The sequence below is a fragment of the Cavia porcellus genome, unplaced genomic scaffold (genome assembly GCF_034190915.1).
Source record: "Cavia porcellus strain 051 isolate PalLab524CR breed Dunkin Hartley unplaced genomic scaffold, mCavPor4.1 scaffold_7, whole genome shotgun sequence".
Classification (NCBI taxonomy): Eukaryota; Metazoa; Chordata; class Mammalia; order Rodentia; family Caviidae; genus Cavia; species Cavia porcellus.
In genome coordinates, this window is record NW_026947490.1 from 14475562 (window position 1) to 14491812 (window position 16251).

A 16251-nucleotide genomic window follows, 5' to 3' on the forward strand; every position below is an offset into this window, starting at 1 on the left:
GGATGCAGAGCTTTGGGTCCTCTCCAGAAGTGCCACCTTCTGGGAATGTTTAACTGTTATAAAGCTCTTAGAACCTTGTACTTTTCTGTTTTTATGAAGACTGCATTGGGTAGATATATCTGAAGGAAACATGGACAAGAATGTAGAAATGTGACTGGACACAAAATGTGTGACTTAGTGCTAACGTCCTGGGTGGGAAACCCAGTGAGGCTCGTCCACCAGAATTCTGCTTGCCTTCTATGTGTTGCCTCCACTCCAGAGAATGGGACAGGACACTTTCGGATAGGAATCCTATAATCTACTATCAGACAAGGAGGGTGTCTTAATTACTTTTTCTCAAAGCTGAGAAAAAAATACCCAACACCCAAAGTCAAGGAATGAAAGGTTTACTTAGCTTACAGTTTGTAGAGGTTTCAGTGCAGTTAACAGGAGAGGGTGGCTTTGCAGAAAACAGTTCATGGCAAGCAAAGGTCAGGCAAAGCAGAATGAACAACCAAACTTAACACTGCCTTTCTGTATCTTTTTAGGCTGCTGGGATTAAGGCAGTGCCAAACAAATTAATGAATTGATCTAGCATCACCCATTCTTAATCTCAGCATCCTAAATCCCAGCATTATAGCATAAATCAATCATACACTCTACATTCAGCCACCTCTAAAAACAGGTCTCTGACCACATGAGGCTTTGGAGAGACATGTAGACACAAACCATAAAGTTCCACTCCCAGCCCCGCAGACTCATGTACATTCCTTTATGCAAAAGTTATCTAGTCCATTCCCAAGAGTTGCCAAAGTCTTAACAGCTTCAGCACTGCTGAAAAGTCCAAATCCCAAGTCTCCTCTGAGATTTAAGGCAAACTCTTAGCTGTGAGCTCGTGTACAAATAAAAAGAAAGTTAAACACTTTCAACATTCAATGGCACAAGATAGACATTTCCATTCCAAAAGGCATAAACAGGAATACAAAGCAATCAAGACCAAAGCAAGTCCAAAATTCAGTAGGGAAAACATTAAGTCCTATAGTTCCATGTGCAGCATCCAAGGCAATCTGTGGGAAGATACGAACTCAAAACGGCTTGGGTGGCTTCAGTGCTGCATCCGGTGTAGCTCTCGAAAACTCCTGAGGGGGAAAACTGAAGAAATGAAGGCAAGGGTAAAAATGCAGAGAGCTGAGGTCACATGGAACCCTCTCTCAGGGGAGAAAAGAACTGCCCAGTGATTGCAGCATGTTTATTTATAAACTCAGCAGGTTGATGTCAGGTAAAATTCCTCTGCCTAACAACTAGATCACCCCTCATGCCCATGTTCTCGGGGCCAGTCTTCCTGGCTTACCTTGAGTGTTCTGAGCTCTTGCAGCTGGTTTACCTGGTTTGCCTCGGGCACTTTGTGCTTGTTCACATGGCTTGCCCCAGGCACTCTGTGTTTGGGGGGGCTGGCCTTGCTCCACTCTGCACATGTGATCTATCTTCATCTTCAGCTGCTCCCCACACAACAGCACTTCTGGTGGTTGTAGCCCTCATGGCTTCTCTTTTGGGCCTCCTCTGCTCCTTCCTTGCAGTTTTCCTCAGATGATCCACATTTCTGGCTTCTCCAAACTTTTGAGTTCTGCACCACACCGTTGGCTTTACTTACAGCTTCACACACTGCTCTCTCAGGGGCACACTGCCTGGTTTCCCAAGCCTTCTTCTGAAATTGTGGTAGAAGCCTTCCTAACCCTGCAGCTCTTGAATTCTGTATGTACCTAAAACCACCACCATGGGGATGAGGCCAAAGTCTGATGCCACTTGGAGCAGTAGCCAGGCTTCCCTCTTTCTTGGCTGTAGCAGCTGAGTGCTTGGATTGCTGAGCACTCTGAATCCAATTCCGAAGAACAAACTCTATGCTGCCACCATTCTGGAACATGGTGTTTCGGGGTTTTCTTTTTGAAGCAAAAGTCTTGCACTTTTGCAATTTTGAGGCTGCAAAGGGTAGAGGCTTGCTGCTTCTTGTGATATACTCAGGCCATCTTTTTTATTTTCTTGTTCCTTCTCAGCAATCAAGGACTCTTCTGCTCTATCTCTGCAATCCACAGCTTTACTAGAGCTTCCTTTCTGGTCACATCCACATTTTAAATCATTCTGATGGGTTCTTCATTCCTGATTTTCAACATAAATCTGGCTAATAGTCCCCAACAGTAGCCATGCCATTATCCCAACATTAGACTGCCTTGAAAAATATTTTGCCAGATAAATTAGTCCATCACACTTAGTCTCAGGCAAAGCCTCTGGACATGAGCAAAATGTAGACAAACATTCTGCCAAGACATAACACACAGCATCTGGAACCCAACAACCAATGAAGTCCTTCTTTCCAATAGGAACCTCCTGAGCCTGATCATTACTGGCAGGATTTCTATCAGCTTTCTGGTCTTCTGAGCTCTGACCAGAGTCTCCCATACAGAATAGCCTAAGGCATTTGGGCAACATCTCTGAACCTTTCCAAACTCTTGCCTCAAGCCATTCCAAAGGCTCTTGAACCACATGGTCAGGTATAGTCACAGTAACGACCCTGCTTCTCTCTGGAACCAAATTCTGTTTTGGTTACTTTTCTCTCATTGCTGAGACAAAATACACAACACCCAAAATTAAGAAAGGAAAAGTTTATTTAGCTCACTGTTTGTGGAGGTTTCGGCCTATAATCAGCTAGCTTTAAGGCAGGGTGGTGTGGCAAAGGGGCAATAATCATTCAATGTGGCAGAAGACACCAAACACAGCAAAAGCAAAAGAGGAGGAGAGAGAGACTTTCTGTCCTTCACATTACATGTAGGCTACCCACCCTTGGGTGTGTGTAGTAACCATACCTATAATCCCAGCACTGACATTGAATCAATCACGAACTCTAGATTCAGTCACTTCTGAAAACCTGCCCCCTTTATGACTGCATGAGGCTTTGGAGGGACATCCAGACACAAACCATAACAGAGGTCTTGCACAAAGCTGAGTGAGCTCTAGAGGGGCTCCTCACTCAGTGTATTAGAAAGCTACAAAAAGCAATCCCTGTTTGAAGGAAAATACAAAAATATCCGGGGTGGTAGGGGAGTCTCCCAGAAAGGAAGGAATCTGAACCAATTAAAAGCCTATATTGTGGCTGTGGGTTTCAAATTTACATTACCTATATGGTGCTGGGGTCCCTACATACAGAAATAATAGGAAAAATAGAACTCAAACTTATGTATCTATGTGAGCTTTCAGCAGAAACAATTTCTGAAACACTCTGAAGCAACATTTGACAGCGCAGGAAGCACAGGGCTACCATAAAAAAGTCATCAATCTTAAATTAGTTTGGATAATTTTTGCTTCTTTAGAATGTTATATAGAAACAATAACTCATCCAAGGAAAAGATTCATGAGGGAAAAAAATCAGCTGATAAAAAGCTAGAAAGACTAAAACCCAAGATAAGGCAAAATCTTACTTATGTTAATTTATTTATTGTTTATATTGATACTATGTTTTAAATTATTGAGTAAAAGAAAAAAATAAAAGCAATTATAAAGAGAACTAGAAACCACAAAAAATCCCACATACAACTTGAAGATCTCCATGGAATTTCCAGAAATGAATAATAGAGTGACTGAAGTTAAAAACACATTTCTAGGGTTTAAGAACAGATCCATTAGTAAACTAGGAGATACAGGGATCCAGGAGCTGAATTTAACATAATCACCCAGAATAACATATGTGGAAAACATGAGATTGATATTATAAGAGAATAGAGTCAGAAGGTCCCAAACAATATTATTAATCATGGAGACTCTGGCAGGAATGTCTCTCCAGGGCTTGAAACAAAGTCAGGTACCTTCTAGATAATTTACAATAATGACCTTTAGGCAAACATATCAATGTCAGTGGAAGGTCTCTGGTGCATTCCTCAGTACACTAAGGCTTGCATAAAGCTGACTACGTGCCAGGATCTATTTTAAGCACATGTATATAAACTCATTTAATACCCACAATAACCTAAGAGCTTGCTAACATGATTCTCCCCGGTATATATATGAATAAACAGAACAGAGATTAGTAAATTCTATAACTATTAAGTAGTGGAAGAAAAGTCAAATCCAAGTAGCCGTCTCTAGTATCCATGTTCTCAACGACCATGTTACACTTTCCTTCATACAAATGGCTGCCATTTCAAAGGCTAATACTTGGAAGAGAGAAAAGGAATTACTTGAAGAAATTATGACTGAAACATTTTTCAAGACTTAAAAAAGTCATTACCCTAAAACTAAATAAATGCTTCAACTTTCAAGGAGAAATAAAACTATATATGTTGTTATAACAGTATAGATGAAGACTATTAAAACAAAAAAACACATCACAAAAACAGCCAGAGGGAAAGACATCACCACAAAGGGCTGAGGACCAGAACAAATGCAATAGGTCCTCAAAAGGATAAAAGAAGATAACTATCATTCCAAAATTATATACCTAACTCAACTGCTTAGTGGCAAATAATATTGTAAAGAGCATAGTTTAAGAGAGTTTACACAGGCCTTCCTAGGAAGAATTCCAAAGGTGTATGTAAGCCAATTGGAGTCTGAACATAGAAAGAAAGAATAGGATGCAATAACCATAGTTATTGGATGGAAAAAAATTAGTCGACAGTTTTAAATCAAAATGATCAACAATGGTAAATTATTTTTTAAAATTATGGGGTTTTTAAATAATTGGGTGCCAATGTTAGATAACAAGATACACAATGGGAGTATACTCAGAATTAAAGTGTCCTGAGATTATTATCTTGTTTGGGAGAAATGAAGACATTTTTATTTAAATCATATTGTATCAAATCAAACATATATATTAAGATAAACATGGAAGCATAAAAAATTAGAATATACAACTTCTAATCAGTAGAATGAACAAAAAGGACAGAATACAATCAATTCTTTAGAAAACAGGATAGCTTTGATAAAAGCAAGAGAAGTAAAAAAGCACAAAATAAAACAAGAAAACTAAAGATGCATCAGTAATCATTAAAAATGAAAACAGATTGAACTTGTTATGAAAGATACTTATAAAACATGATAAGGCAGAAATGTCAAAATAAAGACTTTGCTTTGACAATATTAACATGAAGCAAAAGAGAATATAATTCGTAAAATATTGATGAAATTTAAAATGCCGTACAAATAAACAGGAAATGATTATCTAGGAAGGAGTAATAATCTGTATGCACCTAATAACATTGCTTTACAAAAATATACAGATAAAGTTGATGAAATCACAAAGAAGAATCAACAAATTTATAACCATACTGGGAGATTTCTACACATATCATCCTGATGCTGATAAAGCATCAAAAATATTAAAGATATAGAAGATATATGTTTGTATATAACTAATGAGGCTGAGTTAAAGAATATACACACATACAAATACACATATATTTCTGCATCTAACAAATGAAGGATAGGTATTATTTCAAATATAATGAGAAAAAATGACCTATCCTAATAAGACACAAATTGTCAACTAAAATTAAATTATCAATATCACACAAAGTACAATTTCTGACAACAGTGCAGTAAGATTCAAAATTGATTTTTATAAAAGCAGAAAAAATGTCCTTGAAATGTTTGAGTCTAAATAATTTATGAATCAAATAATCACAAGGAAATTATAAAACTTATATCTGTTGAATCAACAGTGTAATGAAATAATTATGTGTGTCAACAAATTAAGATTTAATTCAGAAATATATTACAGAATAGCTCAATATTAAAATATCTATTAATATAACTGATTGTATTAATAAATCAAAAGAAAAAGCCTATGTATCTCCATAGACACAATGAATATAGGGAGTTGTCCTTAATTATTGGTAAACATTAGAAATGTACATGATCTTTTTAAGTTTTAAAAATGTCATAAACAGCATCATGATTAGTGGCAAAATACTGAAGTCAAGAATAGAACAAGGGGGACCTACTACTATTTAAAATCACCCTGAACTCACTTGCCAATATAATTAGAAATAAAAATTACGTAAAAAGGTGTCTCATTTCTCAGCCTATCCACACTCCATTCCTGAGTGTATCCTACATCTACCTCGAATAAATCCTTCACATGTCTTTTTAGAAATTAAATAAAAAGCATAAATAAATAGCAGAAAGGAGTAAAACTTCAAAACCTTGGGTTAAGGCAAGGCCTCTTTAGATGTCAAAAATGCAAGGAATCAAAGAAAAATACACAAATCAGACTGGAGCAAAATAAAAGATTTTTGTGCTAAAAGTGATATTATGCAGAAAATGATAAATTAGAATACCTGCCTAGCATGTGCTAGCCTTGAGTTCTAGCCTCAGTATCATTAAAAAAAAAAAGAAAAGAAAAGAATAAAAAAAGGAGGAGAGGGAGCTAGTGGCAGCCATGTGGACCATAGAGAGCAGTTTTGTTAATAATAGCCAAAAGATGAAAACAGTCCAAATATTCATCAACAAATGAATGGAAAAAGTATCTGTGGTTATACAGATAACAGAATATTACTCATTCATAATAAAGAGTAGCAAGATGGATGAACCTGGAAACCATTATGCTAAATGTGGGGGGAGAGGCAGGAAAAAAACCCCACATATTAATGATTTGATTAATTAATATTGTGGAGTTATTTGTGTGTGTGTGTGTGTGTGTGTGTGTATGCATGCATGTGTGTGTGTGTGTGTGTGTGTGGTGTTGCAAGACAATGTCTCACTATGTAGTTCAGGATGGCCTTGAACTCACAGTAATCTTCCTGACACAGCCTCCCAAGTACTGGGATTACAGGCGTGTGCCACCATGCATAGCTGTATGATTGAGTTTGTAGGAAATGTCCAGAAAACAGGTTAGTGGTTGCCTACGAATGAGCAGGTGGGAATGGGGAGTGATTGCTAAAACGTACGATGTCTCTTTGGAGTGATGAGAGTGTTCCAGGATGCACCTTAAAGGAGGAAGGATTTATTTTGACTCATGGTTTCATGGCTGGATCTATGGTTAGATGGTTCGAAGGCAGAAACATTATGGCAGAGGAAAGATGCTCCCCTCATGGTGGCTGGAAGCAGAGAGCAGGTGGAGAGCCCAAGAGAGAGAAAGGGAAGAGGTTGTGGAATATCCTCTTCAAAGGCACACATCCCAGTGATCCACATCCTTCGGCTAGGCTTCACCTCCTAATAGCCAATAGCTCCTAATAGTCCAATAGCGGGGGTTACAACTCTGTGGACATAACTGAAGGTACACTTTAAGTGGATGAATAGTATGGTAGGTATTTATATCGCAATAAAGATGATGGGTGGAAAGATCCAAATCACCATATCTGCACACATGATTTCACCTCCCCACATTTGCCACAGGTTAGCTGCTTCCTGAGCCAATCTCTCCACTTCCACCAGCTCCATGCTCCGTGACATTCTCAAACACTGGCTTGAGTTACTCTCCCCTTCCTACTTCAGTTTTTCACTTCAGCTAGATCAGCTATAATTTCTTCCATCTTAAACAAACTTCCAACTCTACTTCCCTCAGTACTCATCTCTTCATTTCTTTGCTCTCCTTTGCAGCAAAACACACTGAGTCACTCATATTTGCAGTCTCCAATTTATTTCCTTTCATTCTCTCATAGAACTACTTAAACTGGTCCTTTGGTCTAGCACTCCACCAAACCTGCTCTTTCCTAAAGCACCCTGCTGGACTCATTGGCCAGTCTTCTGTCCCTGTCTTGCTTCACCTGCCACCAACATCTGACAAAGGTGAACACACATGTGATTCTGTTCTGGTTTCTTCTAACCTCACTGGTCACTTCCTGGCCTCTGTTTTGGTCCTTCCTTGCTTATTTCTTCATGTTGGAATACTCTAGTTCTCCATCATTGGTCCACTGTTCTTCCGTATCAGCCTTCTCTTCCTGCTATGGTTTAACTATGAAACACCTCCCAAAGATTCTTGAATTGAGGATGCTAATTCCATCAATGGATTAATTCACTGATGAATTCACACCTCAATGCGCTGTTAGGAGGTGAAGCCTAGTCGAAGGATATGGGTCACTTGAGTGTGTGCCTTTGAAGAGAATATTCCACAACCTCTTCCCTTTCTCTCTCTTGGGCTCTCCAGCTGCTCTCTGCTTCCAGGCACCATGAGGGGAGCATCTTTCCTCTGCCATGCCACTCTGCCATAATGTTTCTGCCTTCAAGCCATCTAACCATAGATCCAGCCATGAAACCATGAGCCAAAATAAATCCTTCCTCCTTTAAGGTGTATATGTCAGATATTTTGTTCCAGCAATGGAAAGCTAATACGTTCTGTTGGGAGCCGAGCCACTGAAGCTGGAGATTGATCACATGTGTGGGGCTGAAGAAAGTCCAGCCCAGAAACCAAAACAAAATATGTAAACAAGTTGTTTCAGCACTGAGAAGACAGGGGAACCCAGGCCTGCCAGGCAAACAAATTGCTAGGCAGTGGGGTTGGAATTGATACTCTTCTTTGGAGGTATAAATAAACATGCTGCACTGATTGAGCAGTTCGTTTGCTCCCAACAGGAGACTAAGGGCTCCACCTGACCCCAGCTTTGTCTTTTCTTTATTTTTCTCATCCTCTCACCAGTTCTTAACCCCAAGAACCTCAGGAGCTGCACAGGGTCACGGCAACATTCCCTTACTGACTTCCATCAACCTTACAGCTTTAAAAGCTAGCTGCATTGATGACTCCTAAATTTGTACCTCTAGCTTTATCCCCTCTCCATAGCCCCAAACTTACATACCCAACCAGACATTCAGCATCTACAGATGTCTGTGTATTGGACATTTCAGATACTGGATATTCTTAACCAAACTTTGAATCTAAGCCCTCCGGCAGCTCTTCCCCAGCTGTCCTTCCCATCTCAAGTATGGGCATTTCATCCTTCTAGATGCAACCACCACAAGCTTTTTTTTCTCATACCACATTTAATCCATCAGGTAATCTTGTTGGCTCCGCCTCCAACTAGATTTGGAGTTCAGCCTAATTCTCTCATCTCCACTGCCACCACATGGCCTCAGGCTATCATCTCTCACTCTAGCTAGCCAGGCCTCTTGGCCCCTGTATTAGTCAGCTTTCTGCCACTGTAACAAAGTCTTGAGAAAATTAAGTTAAAGAAGGAAAGGTTCATTATGACTTACAGTTTCACAGGTTTCAGTTCATAGTTGGCTGGTCCTGTTGCTGCTGGCCTGCGGCACGACAGAACATCATGGCAGAGGCAGCAGAGAGAGGAAGGCTGCTTACACTGTAGCAACCAGGAGGCAGACTGGGAGACTTTCTCCTCCTGCTTTGTTCAGTCTGCAAGCCTACTGGGTAGTGTGACCCACATTCAAGGTGGGTTTTCCCACTCAATGTGCTATCTTATATGTTAACTGTTTCTAGAAACATGCTCACAGACACATACAGATTTACTAATTTCCTATATATTTCTAAATCCAGTCAAATCGAGTTAAGTTTAATCCTTTTGGTTGTTCAACATGGAAAGACAGTGGACCTCTCAAAGCATAGTTTTAATCATGGTATTTTCTGTTCAGGTCCCTGTGGTTGCTCTCCACCTCACATGGGATAAAGTAGAATTGCTTACCCTGCCCCATGAAGCCAAAATACGTCCTCTCACTCTTCCCCTGTGACCTCATCTCCAGCAGCCCTCAAGCTCCAATGTTGCTTCCCCACTGTTTCTAACTTTGACCTAGAGATCTTTCTGTTGATGCCCCTTCTGCCTGGAGACATCCTTACCTGGACCAGGGTTTCTCAACTCTGACATGATCAATACTTGGTGCTGGGCAATATGTGGTTGTGGTGGCTGTTCTGACATTGCTGGATGTTTTACAAGCATCCCTGGTCTCTACCCAGGAGATGCCAAGAATGCCTCCTAGTCATGATAATCAAAAATATCACCAGATGTTGCCAAATTCCTGCTTGGGGGCACAGTCACTCCAGGGTGAGAAGCACTGGCTTAGATCATCTGTGTAGCCATGTTCTCACATCCCTCACACCTTATATCACTGTGGTTCACGTGTTACTTTCTTGGTGAGGCCCACAGTAACACCTGCATTAATCTATTTTCTATTGTTATAACAATACCTGAGACTAGACGCTTTACAAAGAAATGAGGCTTGTTTAGCTTGCCATTTAGGAAGCTAAAAGATAAGATTGAGTATTCGTATCTGTTTGTTGAGAGCTCTCCTGATGGGTGACATTATGGTGGCAGCATGCCTGAAAAAAAGAGAGCGGTCACATGTGGAGACAAGAAGCCATAAAGTTGAGGCTACATTGGGTCCTTTTATAACCTTTTGCTTTCTTGGGAACTTAACCAGGTTGCACAAAACTACATTAATATTTCCTGAGGGCAGAATCCCCAGTGATCTCAAAGGGTCTAGCACCTGTCACAATGCCACTTCAGGGACATAGGTTTCAAAACATGACCCCTGAGGGGGCACACACAAAAACCATCCAAAACATACCACCACCCCACTTAGTTCTGTGACATGTTCTCCCACCCCTCTCTAAAATCCACACTTACTACCATGCCCTGACATTGTATATTTTATTTATTTACCCTATTTGTAGTGTGCTCATTATTTGCTTTCCCTGCTAGGACGTCATCTCTCAACGGCTGGGGTCTCCCTCAGCTTTGTTTCCCGATACATCCTTCAATGGCATTGTACTGGTCCTTAATGAATATCTGCTCAGAAGCTCAGCACAGTAACACATAACGAATACAGCAAAGAAGACTATTTCTGTATAAACTTATCCCAGATTCCTCTATAAATGAAGCACAATCCCAATACAAAGCTCCACTGGATATTATCTGAAACTCTGCCTCATATACCCAAAGGGCACCGAAAAGAATTAGAATGTAATATCACACAAGAATCATAACAAGAGGAGGCTTGCCCTCTACAATATTAAAAATGTGTTCATAAGCTACAATAATTAAAATAGCGGGTTCTGGCACTAGAATAGATAGATCAGAACAGAAGAATCCAGAAGCATCCCAAGTAAATATTAGAATTAAATCAGTGATAAAGTTGACATTTAAAAATAGTAAGCAAAGAGTGACTTGAAAAAACAGTGCCAACACAAATGCCTGGCCATTTTACACTTGCATAATATGTACCTTATTTAGAAATATGGAGGTCATGATACACCGTGGGAAATAGCTGGAAAAGTCACAGGTGGCTGCCCCGGGGAGCAGGGAGGAAGGGGTGGGGAGGCAGGAGGTGGGACTGCTGAGTTTGTTTGTTTTGTTATTTATGCCTTTTTAGCTATAAACAAATATTACCTTGGTAGAAAACAAACGTTATGTTTTTAAAAAGCAATAATCATGCTCCTCTTTAACCTATCAAATTGACAACAATTTTTTAAAAAGTAAAGACTCCCAGGGCTGATGTGAGTAGGAGAAGAAATGGGTATGCCCACGCACCGCTGGGTCTTTCTGGAAGGTAATTTGTCTGGAAGTATTTAAGTCTTAAAATTGTGCCAACCCTTTGAGGCAAGACTTCCATTTCTAGGAATTTATCCCCCACAATGACACGAAGATATACAGCAAGAATACACACTTCAACATTCTTTAAAATTGAAAAACAGAAGAAATGAAAACCACCAAAATGTCCAACAGGGAACTGGTTATATAAATTATAATAAATTCATGTGAAGGAATGCAGTGCAGGTGTCAAAAGCAGACTAGAAATAGATCCATTACCAGGGAAAGGTGTTCATGATATATAAAGTGATTAAACAGGTTATATGCAGTAGGCATAAAGATTATTGCATTTTTATAAAATGAATGTGACTCATGAGTTTATAAATATAAAGTGATAATAAGAGACCCTCTTTTTGTAACAATTTATGAGAATGCACGATCCAGAAGGACATGCTAGATGAGGCTTTAATGCTCTTCTTTTTGCTCTTGGGAAGGCATTTCTACAGGGAATTTCTCAAACCTAGGAAGGGGGAACCAGAATGCTGAGAGGAGACCCCTCAGAAGTGGAGTAGGTTCTCCAAGAGGCCCCTCTAGTATCCACTCATCCACAGAGCTCCAGGAGGAGTGACCCAACCAGACCCCCACAAAGCTGATGACCCAGAGGCAAGGATTTCAACACCCTTTCCAGAAAATGGGGCTATTTTAGGACAGAGGCCACAGTTGGTCAGTGCTAAGCCCAGCAGCTCCGTAGCCATGGCCTGCGGTCCTGGTGTCATGGTCCCTTCCAGGGCATCAGCCAGATTTTATGTACGAGGCCTTCATCTCCAGGTGGGGATTATCAACCTTGCTAACAGATAGGGCTTTGGGGCTCTAAACACCTCAAACCCTAAAGCCAAATGCAGTTCACAGGTTTGGTCAGTGCTGGACTGTGACTTTAAAATCTAGGACATAGTCTCCAAACTTTAGAGAAGATAAGAGTCACATTTAAAACATCTACCTGACCTTGAATATTTGGATACCTGGCCATCTCTTCCTACAGCTGAACTGAGTTTTAATGTCCATTCCCCAAGGGACAGGCAGCCCAGGGATCCCAGCCCCCAACCCCACTTCCCTGAAGCCTGACCCCTGGGACAGTTGAATTTCCACTCTGCACTGCCCGAGTGCCTGTCCTGGCCTGCCCCTTTGGCTCATGGAGGATGCCTTTGCAGAAAATCCCTGTGACTCACTTCCCACACTGCTTCATCAGAGCCATGGTCCATCCCAGGCTGACAGATGACAGCTGAGGTTCAAGGGAGCCTTTTTCTCTGTTACTGCTCAAACCCTGCCCAGGGATACCCAGCCTGAGGCCAAGCAATAGTCAGGACTCACCTGGAAAACAACTGGTTTGGGAAAGGAGAACCTCCTGGGAGCTGGGAGCTTGGACTGAGTTCCCTGGAAACTCTGAGGTATAGATGGCAGCCAGTTAACCATGCAGAAATAAAATATGGGCAGAGTGACAGGCTGACCCTAACGCTTCACAGCTGGTCTCACAGAGTTCTCTGGGGCTGAGAGGGACCTTCAGAGCCATCCCAAAAGGATGCAAGGAGGCTGAGTTTTAATGCTTCACAGCTGGTCTCACAGAGTTCTCTGGGGCTAAGAGGGACCTTCAGAGCCATCCCAAAAGGATTCAAGGAGGCTGAGTTTTTATACTCCGTCATGGGCCAGTCACTGTGTAACAGGACTTTAAGGTTAGATCTCTAGATACATAATGGGCAACTAATAGCAGGATAAAGCTTGGCATCTCTTCACTTTGTATGCCTCTCATATTTCCTGCTCAGCTCTGTACACAGGTGTGCTAGTCACTCAGGTGGTATCTGTGTCACAAGATCTTGTAGCCTTAAAGTTACCTAACCTGTCTCATCCCCCTTCAAGGCTAAGGACACCAAGTCAAAAGTAACTACGGTAATTTTGCAGGGACATCTAATTGTCAGCTTTTAAAATGTCCAGTTCCAGATTCTCTGGGGCAATGACTAGAAGTTCTGAGTCCCTGTCCTGCAGCTGTAGCCATCTTGGACTCCAGATCAAGCAGAGTCTCACAGAGCACTCCATGATGAGGTCTCTTCCCAAGCAGGAGCGGTTAGCCCATAACAGGAACTTCGGCTGCTTCCCAGCAGAATGTCATTGCATAATGGGAACCAAATTGCCCAGTCAATTGATGTTGACTCTCAGAACACCAGAGAAATTGTCCTGAGAGTCCATCAATTACACCTTGACTTGATCAAGATCACCTAAGATGCCAGTTGTGCAACCCACCAACCCTTCCCTTTGTTTCTCTTTTCTATAAAACCCCAAAGTATTTGTCAGCCTCCAGAGGACAAATGTTGCACATTAAAGGCTCCTATCCTGCCCTTCATCACTGTTCATCTCCTAGGCTGGAGTTTAGGGATTGGTGGTCAATCCTGGCCAGCTGGGACTGCCAGAGCTGGAGCTTTCAACTTAAAATTCTGAAAACAACTGAATGCAGGATAGTGTGTGACCTGGGGCAAGATTTCCCTGAGGCCCAGGGCAATTCTTACTGGGGGCCTGCCCTGGAGCATCTGTGACAGATATTCCTAGCAGGCCTGGGGTCTTGACCTAAAGACAGTCTGGGAGAGCAGCACCAGGATCTCCACCCTAGGGGTCAGCAGGGAAGTACCCTGCAGGTCCAGTGTTAGCCACAAGCCAACGGAGCCACAAGAGGGCCACCTCACTGGAAAAGAAGGGGGCCAGAGGTACCTTTTTCAGCAAGGCCACAATGGGAAGACTAGAGAGGAGCACACTGAAAATTCAGTCACATCCCCAGCACTTATTTGAAACAGAACATTAATTCTGACTGTCATTAGAGTCCATTTCAATTTTGTAATAACATAAAAAGTTAAGAGTCTAATTTATTCATACAAATCTTGTTAGCATCCAATTTCCACATAATGTAACATATTCCTTAAAAAGCTGACAAAGCAGGAGAAATTAAAAACAGTAAAAAGAAAAAAAAAAAAAGACATTCAAGGGCTGTCACTACCATTCAGCAGCCAAAGGTGAAGAAGGGGACACCAGGGTGGCTCCAGAGTGGGCTGGAAACTTACAACAAGAACCAGCAGAGCTGAAGAGGTGGGCTGAGCCTGATTCCCATCCCAAGGCTGCCAGAAGAAGCACTGGCTCCCATTACACCCCATGCATCCTCCAGACACTGGGGGACTCCTCCACACCACTGCCACCTCCCACACTGTCCCAGAGTCCAGTCCCTGCCCTTGGGTTCCCCAGACAGCTCCTGAGCACTTCCTTCAGCGAATTCCTCCTCGAGAGCCTGTAACTCCTCTTAATTACACATTGCAGTGTTTGCATTAGATAGCTGTCACCCTGTAATTTACCCGTACACGGGTTTTAATTGTACATTAATCTTTCCTACATGCCACTCCCCTGCTAGAATCTGTAACAGCAGCAGTTTGGGCCATTTTGTTTATTCCTCAACCAAAAATAGCTGATGAATGTAATTGCACAATGTCCCTCCTCCTTCCTCTCCAGGATAACCTGCTGTGTGTTGGAGCTGCAGAGAGGCTCCTGTCACCTGTAAGCCACCTTGAAACACAATATTTGACTATTTCCTGGCTGACATCAATTTCAGAGGAAAGGTCAGTGGCAACAAGCTGTCTCCAGATCACCTGCCACACGCTTTCTGGGTGTCTGCACATAGCTTTGCTAAACTCCTGCCTGCTGGGCCTGAGAGCGCTCCTTTGGGGACAAAGGGCAATGCATGAACCTAAAAAATCCACAAGCATGAGGAGGTTCCAAGGTCACTTGGAGAACCACGAAGGACGACTATAAATTACAAAGCTCTGGATGGCTGCCAGGGCCCCAGGAAGCTACATTTAGCATATCATTCTCCCAGCAGCAGGATGAAGCCTTAACTTCCTTTCCAAGGAATTTGAATGGAATTTGTTACAAGAACATTGTGATTGAAATATCACCAATTGGCTTTTCATGACAACTCACCAATAGATTGCAATTGCAAGGGAGAGCCAGGGTCTGTGTCTGTGTGTGTGTGCGTGGCCTGTACGTGTGTGAGTGTGTGTGTGTGTGGAAAGAGGTGGCTGTTTTGTTCAGCTGGCCAAGGTGGCAGAGTAAGGAGACCCATACAATATTTATGAAATCCAGATGAAGCCCTATGCTGGCAATGAGCTGTTATCATAACACAGATTTCAAAAAAAGGCCTTGACATTTGCCCAAGATCAAATTTCCCCTTGCAAAAACGCAGGAGACTTTGTGCTGACAGCGATCTGCACTCTCCCCCTACCAAGTCCCCACCTGCAACCTTCCCTCATTTAAGCCCAGTTAATTAACACCAGGGTAGGAGGTGGCCTGGGACTGGAGTGATGGAGACAGAGTGGAATAACAGCCAGCAAGGCCAGGCCTCCTTTGTGCAAAACATTAGCAGTGCTTTTCGATAGTGAAAGACAGGAACTCACTCTTTCTTTCTTTCTTTCTTTTTTCTATCTTTCTTTTTTTCTTTCAGCACTGGGCATTAAATTCAAAGGCCTCTGCACTGAGCTATACTCCTCAGGCATTTTAACTTGTTTTTATTTTGAGACAGGGTCTCTCTAAATTGCTAAACTGCTCAGGCTGAACTCAAACTAGGAATCCTCCTGCCTCAGTCTCCCAGAGTGCTGAGATTAAAAGCATGCACTAACACAATCAACTTTAATTGTTTTCATTGTTAAATACTTCCAAATGTGTGAAACAATCTCTTTAAGTTGACAGGGCTTACTGCAGTGTAGTTGAGCAAAGAGACACAGCT

General features: G+C 41.8%; 1 protein-coding gene across 3 annotated transcripts in view; it reads right to left on the minus strand.

The window, feature by feature from the left end:
• Chst8 (carbohydrate sulfotransferase 8) overlaps window positions 1-16251 on the minus strand; it is a 120472-nt gene that overhangs the window by 92371 nt on the left and 11850 nt on the right. The window contains exon 1 of one of the 3 annotated variants that reach the window (XM_063252567.1): window positions 12810-12831. The exons of the other annotated variants lie outside the window; for them this stretch is intronic. The gene's annotated coding sequence lies outside the window, so the exon portion shown is untranslated. Of the gene's footprint in view, window positions 1-12809; window positions 12832-16251 lie in introns of those variants that run through there. 3 annotated transcript variants of the gene reach the window in all.